This window comes from Theobroma umbraticum, unplaced genomic scaffold, assembly GCF_002168275.2.
Source record: "Theobroma umbraticum cultivar Fairchild unplaced genomic scaffold, ASM216827v3 scaffold_44.0, whole genome shotgun sequence".
In the NCBI taxonomy this organism is placed as follows: Eukaryota; Viridiplantae; Streptophyta; class Magnoliopsida; order Malvales; family Malvaceae; genus Theobroma; species Theobroma umbraticum.
In genome coordinates, this window is record NW_018397255.1 from 13,190,624 (window position 1) to 13,199,507 (window position 8,884).

Genomic DNA, 8,884 nt, shown 5'->3' on the forward strand with positions numbered 1-8,884 from the left:
CATGCAAATAATCTTTAAATTTATCTTTCCCTTTTTCTTCACATGGTGGGGGTCCCACATGTTCCCCACTAAGTTTTCCTTTTTGGCACACCATAGTTTGCATGTAATAGTAACTTTTACATGTATATCTCATACTCCTCATAATTTAACCTTCTTGGGTTAGTAAATATCTATTTTAACTCCAAAGGTTGTAAATTGCACTTAAGTCCTCAAACTTTTCTTTATTTTTAGTGTGACCCTTTGAACTTTTCATCGTATAATTTGTCCTTATCCAACCATGTTTTAAACTCCAATTTTCTTCTATTTTCCTTCTTTTACATGTGCACAAATATATTATAAGGTTTGCACCTAATTAAAATGTCACCATAATGTTTAAATATGTACTTACTTGCTCGTGCTCTATTTAATAAAGGCGAGTGAGCCCACTAACGTCGTTTTTCCTCAAAATTCGTTCTTACTTCTTCTTCCCCACTTAGATTTGTCATATACTTCTTCTTCACGAGTAACTTCAATCACAGATAAAATATTAATATTTTAATATTATTTTATTAATAAAATAATATTTTATTTCAAAATTTCCCATGTGACTCCTCGAGTCCCAAAGTGTTCCACTTTGTCCCAGTCCACTTCCAAATCACCCTTTGATTTTGATAATTCATACTCAATAAAATATTATTATTTAATTATCATTTTCTCGTGTATGAAATATTTTATTCTAAAATATTCCTTTCGCTTATCACTTCTCCTTCGCACTTCAATTTATGTCCATCAATTGTCCGTCTCATCGATGAGATCGTATTGGTCCTTATATGAGGGTACGAGGTGTTACATAAAAGTACTTAGATGGAATATTACGAGATTAGTAGGCTAAGTAATAGTCTCATCGAACCATGTTTTTTTTTTTTCACAAATAATGCTAGTGCTCTAGGGTAGACACTAGGTTGGATGAAACCCTTGTCTAACAAATCTATTAGCTAATTCTTAAGCTAGGCCGGTGCCATCTGGTATGATGGTATAGATATTGGATTGACGTCTTGTGCCAAGTCTATATAAAACTCTATTTCCATATTTAAGGTTAATTCGAGTAACTTTTCCTAAAACACATCAATATAATCTCTCACAATTAGCACATCAGCCACATTAGCCATTTCCAGATGGCTATCCACAACTACTTCCAAAAATCCTTGGCATTTATGTGTCATGAAACCACTAGCAATCATGGCTGATGCAACACTACTCGAGGCCATGCGGTGATCTCCTTGAACATAGAATGGTGTCTCTCAAAGGTACTCAAATTTCACCCTTTTATAGTGATAATCAACACTCACATAATTGGGAGATAACCAATTCATTCAAAGAATCATATCAAAGTGTAGCATGTCTGGTGACACCAAATCAGCTTGAGTGTCACTTTGCTTAACTTGAGCTACACAACCTCTATACTAATGTTCCTATCACAAACACCTTTCTTAAAGGTGTGGTGCCTACCAAATCCTTTGCTTATTTTCTCTAAAATTTAACTTGTATCTAGGGTTCACACTTATACATTTCTACAATATATCGATGGCTTTGCCATACACCAAGTCATGTATTAAGCCTTTATGCCACATTAGGCTCTCTAATTAAGACACAGCTCATTGATCCAAGGTAGTTATTCAAAATCATCTCTTTTATACAAACTTCCCATTCCTTGATCACGAGATATATACCTTATCATACATCATGTAGGCACATTTCAGTCCTTTATCAACCAGCTAAGCATTTTAGCACTTACCTTCCCTTCAAGGAAATGTGTACTCCAATTCTCAAAATCATCAACATAATTTGAGTACCTTACATACATAAAGTGTTGTCAAACTATTGTGTATGTCACAGATACAAAATCAATTACTTGTTCATGTTAATCCATATTTTAATGCCATAACCAACTATCCACAACTCTTTATTTCACCATTTAAGGTTTTACTCAACTAGAGGATCATTATCGACATCTTGTAAACAACATACGTGCTTTTACCTTTGATTTTCTATGCCCAAGCATTTCTAGTAGTCTTGCCTTTTCTATTAGGGTCATTAGAATTTAAACACATAACCTTGTGATTATTTCACTAACAGTTTCTTGTTCCAAAATGTCCTTTATACATGGCTTAAATCCTAGGTAACATTCTCGCTTAGACTAACATGCATCAACGTGGCTTTCAGTTATAGGGAACATCGACTTATGACAATCTCAACTATAGAAAGATAATCTCCACATGTTTGCTAGTGGGCATTTTTACCTTTACTGGTCTTGTAGCTCAATCGCTCCTACCATAGCCTTTAACTGTGGCCATACATGGCCTAGTAGTAATATCCATGCAAGCATCTAGCTCTACCACATCTACCACAACCTTTCTCTATAGGCATAAGTGGTTTTACCATAATCTCGGTGAAAGCATCTAGTTCTACCACATCTTCCACAACACCTAGCAGTGGGTGTTTATGGTCTAGTTGTAATGTCTATGAAAGTCTCATGCTTTACCTCAAGAAATTGCTCAAGTTTCAGATGACATACTCGCCGAAACAAGAGTATACACATATGGTAAACTCTTTTCAAGTGTCTCATAAGAATACTAGACACATTATAAGCGACATTCACAAATTGAAACTAAGTTGGGAAGACAAATAATGAATCATATGCAAGTCTCTCAATTTTTATTTGTGCCCAGGTACTGTTGTCTATTTTGCACACATATCGAACAAGTAGTATAGATAGTAAGTCCAAAATCATACCACATGGAGATTTGTTCCTACTGTTTCACTAAGCACAAAAATTTTGATACTCTAGTCTTATGCAAGTAACTCAATTTTTATAAAACCTTAATTAAAACTAAATTATCTTAAACACTAAATTAATTAACAAAAACTAAAAATTCACTTGAGAAAGGTAAAAAACTAAAACTTAGGATTATGGTTCATTCAACACTTTATCTAATATCACATTCTCTTATTATTTACAGTCATGGTGGTTTTGCTAACCTAGAATCAAAAGCTATGTACAAGTCTCCATCAATATGCTTGCACAAATACCTAGCTTAATTAAGTCACTATATGTCTATAGTAATCAATTAAATAAGATTTATTAAGCTAGGGTTCTAATTTGGCTATGAATGGCAATTGGCATATGTCTACCATAATTGTGAATTAGATGACCTAAGTGACGTAAACATACACTATTCAAACCTTAGTCTAATATAAAATTACTTTGTTGAGTCTCATTCAAATTGATAAATCATTCAATTAGTGGTCATATAATTAAAAGCATTAAGAACAGATTTGAATAACCAAAACTATACCTATTCATAGTAAATAAAAGAAAAACAAATATTTAGATTACATGTTGAAATCCATACTATCCTAGAAAAGCAATTTGGCTCATAATATCTAAATAAAACATCATTCAAAGAAAATTAGCCATTAATCCAAGACAAAGAAAATAAGAAAAACACAAAAGTAAAGCAAAAAACTAATGATTGAAGCTTGTAAGCTTGATTCTCTCTCAAATTCTCTCGCTTTCTTGTTTCACTCTTGACTCCTATTCTAAAAAATAGTTGCTTACCATCCTCTCGTGAAAACCTTTGAAAAAGATTCTTTAAATAGGCTCCTAAAAACATAATTTCCGAAATCCTGTCAAACGTTTTATTTTTGGAAATTTCTCCAGTGCTGTGGCCTTGCCCTCCTTGGCACCATTACTTCATGGTCTTAGGAATAGTATGATGGTCATCAACATTGTGGCATCGTAGTGCTGCTCTCCTTGGTGTCGGGGTGTTATGGCCATTTTTGGAATGCCACAGTACTACTTCCTCAACGTAACAGTTGTGTATTCTTAGGTGGCACATGGGGATGTACCTTCAACCAACATCATAGCCATGTTCTCTTTAGTGCCACAGCCTTGGTCTCCTAGACACCGCAACCTTGAGCAACTCAAGGCCACAATCTTCATTCCATGTGCTGCATTGTGCAAAACTACATCAATCTAGGATCTTCCAACATGATTTTCACCTCAATTTGATCCGAATTTGGCCATGTTGATCCGATTTGATCCATGGCTTCATTCTAGTGGATCAAGAATCTCATTAATTGGACTTTTGGAGCTCAAGTTATCTTAAAAAAACTACAGAATATATAAATGAAGCCATTACCATATTTGTACAGATTTTCATAAAATGGGCCTTTTTCATAAAATTTCTTAGAAAATTAATAAAAGAAATAAGCAATAACTATTTTGAGGTAATTTAAAACAAAATAGCATAAAATTAAACTAAAATAACTTAAATAAAAAAAATCAACATGTAATTAAATTTAAACAAGAAAAACACCTAAAATACTAAAATCTGAACCTAAAATCTCAAAGATCTAACTACTTAAACCCTTAAAATGTGTCGAAATAACTCTATATAATAGAGTTATCACACTTCTATACTTAATATTTTTTAGTCCTCGAGCAAAACATAAACTAAAATGCAATAACTTAAATGAAGAAAATACTTAACTAGAATTCAATTGCACCAATTCATTATTTGCCTCTAATTTCCTCAAAAGTTAATCCATATTCTTAACTCTAAGCATCACACAAATATTATTCAAGTTCATGTTTCAATTCAAATGCAAGCTCATTGTCAAGTGGATTTCCGTGTGTGTGTGCGATCTTTTCACCTAAACAATTATATAATCCAGATAAGTTTACACTCATGCAAAAATTCAAATTAGTAATAAAATTCCATAAATTTGGTTTCATCTCTTTCCCCACTAATGTAAACTAATACTAAATTAAGGATCAATAGAACTTTAATTAGCTTGTAATGTATGGCTAGGGTTAAGGTAGGGTATGGAACAATATGTAGCTTAAATCACCCTAAGCACATAGTCATTTTTAGACCTATTTAGAGCCTTATTTCTTCACCTAGTATATCCTTTTTTTTTCATCAAATTTTTCTTATGTTCAACACCTCAATCTTTTCTTTTCCTTTCTTTCCTTTTTATTTTTCTCAATTTCACACCCCCAAACTTATTTCTTTTATTGGGTAGTGAGATGAATATCATTTTTGAACATTTCATCATTTTTCATCTTAACTTCCTCTTTCACTATTTCGCTTATAATATTTCCTAAATTGACTTATGCACTTAAGAATGAGGGATGCAAAAGAATTGGAAATACTGATATAAAAGTCTAGGCCAAAAATTAAGTGTTTAAACAAAGAAAAAGGTTATTCTAAGCTCAAAAAGGGTAAACTAATGATAACAATATAACAAGGTAGCTCGAAAGGCTCATTCAGTCCAAAAATGGCCTAAATCATTTCCTTAACTATGTATATCCTAAGATTTTACCATGAAAGAGAATCAAACAAATTCTAGAACTCAATATATAATTTAAATTATTTACACTCTCATAAATCTTCTTTAGATGTGTACAATGAATCCAAGCAAAAGACATAATGTTTAAATTGTTGAAATCTCATCTTTACAGTGAAGCTTAGCATAAAAATTTACATAACACTTAAACAATATTCAACTGTGTCAAAGAATCAAGATAAAATATAACTAGGTTCTCATCATTGGATAGGTAAGTTAAAAGAAATTGGCATTATTGACTTTAGCTTAAGTTCTTAAAACATGCATAAAAAAAAACTTAACTAACTTAAAAATTAAAAACATAAAGAAATTAGAAAACTAAAAATCACCCCCAAACTTAAAAATAACATTGTCCCCTAGGTTATGAAAAATAAAGAAAAGGAATACACCCCTGACTACCAGCCAATCCCTACATATCATCTTCTTCATTTCCTTCATTATGGCCTTCAATAGTGTGATCATTAGGCAACGTAGGAAAAGTGGCCATATGCTTGCCAACATGCTCAGCATAAGTGTGCATCATTTGTTTAATGGACTGCCTACAAGCTGCAAGATGATCCATTGAAAGTTCAAGTCGTTCCATCCTTTGGGACATTGGAAAATGATAAGGTTGCCTTCATGGTGGTGGATGACGTGGAGCTAAGGAAGAACTTTCCAATTGTAAAAAATTCCTTAGCATAAAACCAGTTCATAATTCCTGCATTCAAAAAAGTTTTAGGATTCAAAATTTATTGATTTTTGTCCCAATCCATGCTTACTTTCTTGCACAAGGTTGTGATCAAAGATGGGAACCATAATCCATCACGTGACAAATGAGTAGTTTGAATAATCCTATTGAATATCATTTGACCCATATCAATTGACATTCCAGAAACAATTGCATACAATAGAATAGATCTATCCCTTGTCATGTCACTCAAATCTTCACAAGAAGTAATCTTACAGCCTAAAAAATGATGGCATAGCTTGTGATTGTTCTTCATGATATTAGCCTTACAAGACATTGGTATGCTTTTATTCATTTTTTGCTTCCGACCCTTATTACAAAGCAGTTTAAAAACTCCATCCAAATTAATATTCCAACCATAAATCATCAATAATCATCACTTTCAATGTTGGGCAAGTTATAAAATTGATTAATTGTATGACTATCAAAATGTAACCAACATCCTTGGATAAAGACTTACCTATTCTCATGCTCGATAGCATTGGCATAAAATTCTCGAATAGCAGGTAATACAATAGCCTCAGGTTGCTCCCAAATTTCTTCCATTACCATATAGTGATGACCCTATGAACAGAACCATAATAGGCGGGATGAAAATCGATGCCTTGCTCTGAAATGGGAACTTTGTCCACAAGGGACTGTGTATGCCTTTCAGCCACTTCGACAAAAAAAAAATACTATAACTAAAATGAGTAACACTACTACTACTACCTTGACCTTTCTTTTTAGGTGCCATCAATCAATCAGCAATTATGTAGCAATTAATAGTCAATTGGCAACAAAATAAGCAACAACACCTCAATTAAATTAACACAATGTCACCAAAAGCATTATTGCACAAATAATCCTCCTCCAACAATTTCTATTCAAGTGCATAATTTTTACTATTCACCCTTATCTAACAAGCAATCTCATAATTAAGTAATGTATAAGTAATTAAAATCAAACAACAATACTCTAATCTCTAAATAATCACCAACTCACTGAACAACAACAACAATTTAATCACCAATAGCTAAATCAATTAAAGAGGAAAAATCTTCAAAGAACAAAACCATTGACTTGAATTGTTGTTGTAGAAAAATTAGTTGATGATGTGTGGAAGAGAATTTCTTGATCCACTAAGTGATTAGTGCCAAAATTATGAGTTTTGAGAGTGCTTTTGGAGTAGGTGGAAGGTAGAGAGAGAAACTATAGAGGTAGAAAGAAAAAAAAAACCTAGATGATGACAGAAAAAGGAAAAAAAAAGGTAAGCTTTTTAAAGTGTAAAGCTTGACAAGGCATCATGATGCTCTAGCTCAAGCCCATTGTATGGGTTGAGTGTAGCATGCAACTCCTTGGTGTTAGGCTTTTCTCTTGGGTTTTTGTATGGGAGGTAGCATCCTTTAGCGTCGTGCCATCGTTTCACGTTTTTTCTTTTTTTTTTAAACTCTTAAAACCCGCAAAACAGAAGATAAAATACCATTACACTCTTGAAATAAAACATCAAATGAAAAATAAAAATTTTAAATAAAAAATCAAATATTCTAAATGAAATAAACACAAAAATAAACTAAGTTTAGAGACTTGGGTTACCTTTTAAGAAGCACTTTCTTTATTTTTGGTAACTAGACTCTAGAGTAAGCTCATTTTGGGGTCCAAAAGTTGGATGGAGGATCGTTGATGATCAATGTCACCTCCCCAATAATACTTCAATTGTTGCCCAATCACCTTGAATGTTTCATTTGGCAACCCATCTACTATTTCCACTTATCCATGTGGAAACACCTTAAAGGTCTTGACCATCTTGATTTCAACTTTCTCGAAAATAGATTCAAGCGCGAGTTAAACAATAACACGTGTTAACCTGGCTTGAAACAAAGCTTAACAATCTTTTGATCATGGCATCTTTTCATCTTTTCTTTGTAAATTTTGGCATTTTAATAAGCATCCAAGAAGAGTTCATCTATCTCATTCAATTGAAGGGAACGCTTTTCACTAGTTGCTTCCAAATCAAAGTTTAATTTCTTGATGGTCCAAAATGCACTGTGCTTTAACTCAGTTGAAAGTGATATGCTTTTCCAAAAGCCAATCGATATGGGGGCATAACAATTGGAGTTTTATAAGCAATCCTATATGCCCATAGTGCATCATCAAGTCTGTTAGCCGAATCCTTCATTGATGGGGATACCACTTTCTTTAAAATTTTCTTGATTTCTTAGTTTGACACTTCGACTTATCCACTTGTTTGGGAATGATAAGCTATGGTCACATTGTAAGTCACTTTATACTTTGTAAATAAAGCTATAAAATATTCATTACAAAAATGGCTCCCATCATCACTCACTATAACCCTTGTTGTATCAAATCTAGTGGAAATACTCTTCTTAAAAAATCACAATACAACCTTAGTATTGTTTGTTGTCAAAGCTAAAGCTTCTACCTACTTTGACACATAATAAACGATGACTGAGATGTAGTGATTGTTGAAGGAAGAAATGAATGGTCCTATGAAATCAATTCCCAAACATCATAAATTTCTACTTCAAAAATGTTATTGAGCAGTATCTCATGTCTTCTTGAAATGTTACCCACTCTTTGACACCTATCACAATGCAAAACAAAATTGTTAGCATCCTTAAAAAGTGTTGGCCAATACAAACCTGATTGAAGAAATTTGGTTGTCATTTTAGCTCCTTCAAAGTGGTCATTATATTTTGGAGAACGACAATGTCTTAATAAGCTTTCAACTTCATTTTCTGAAATGCACCTTTTTAACATTCTATG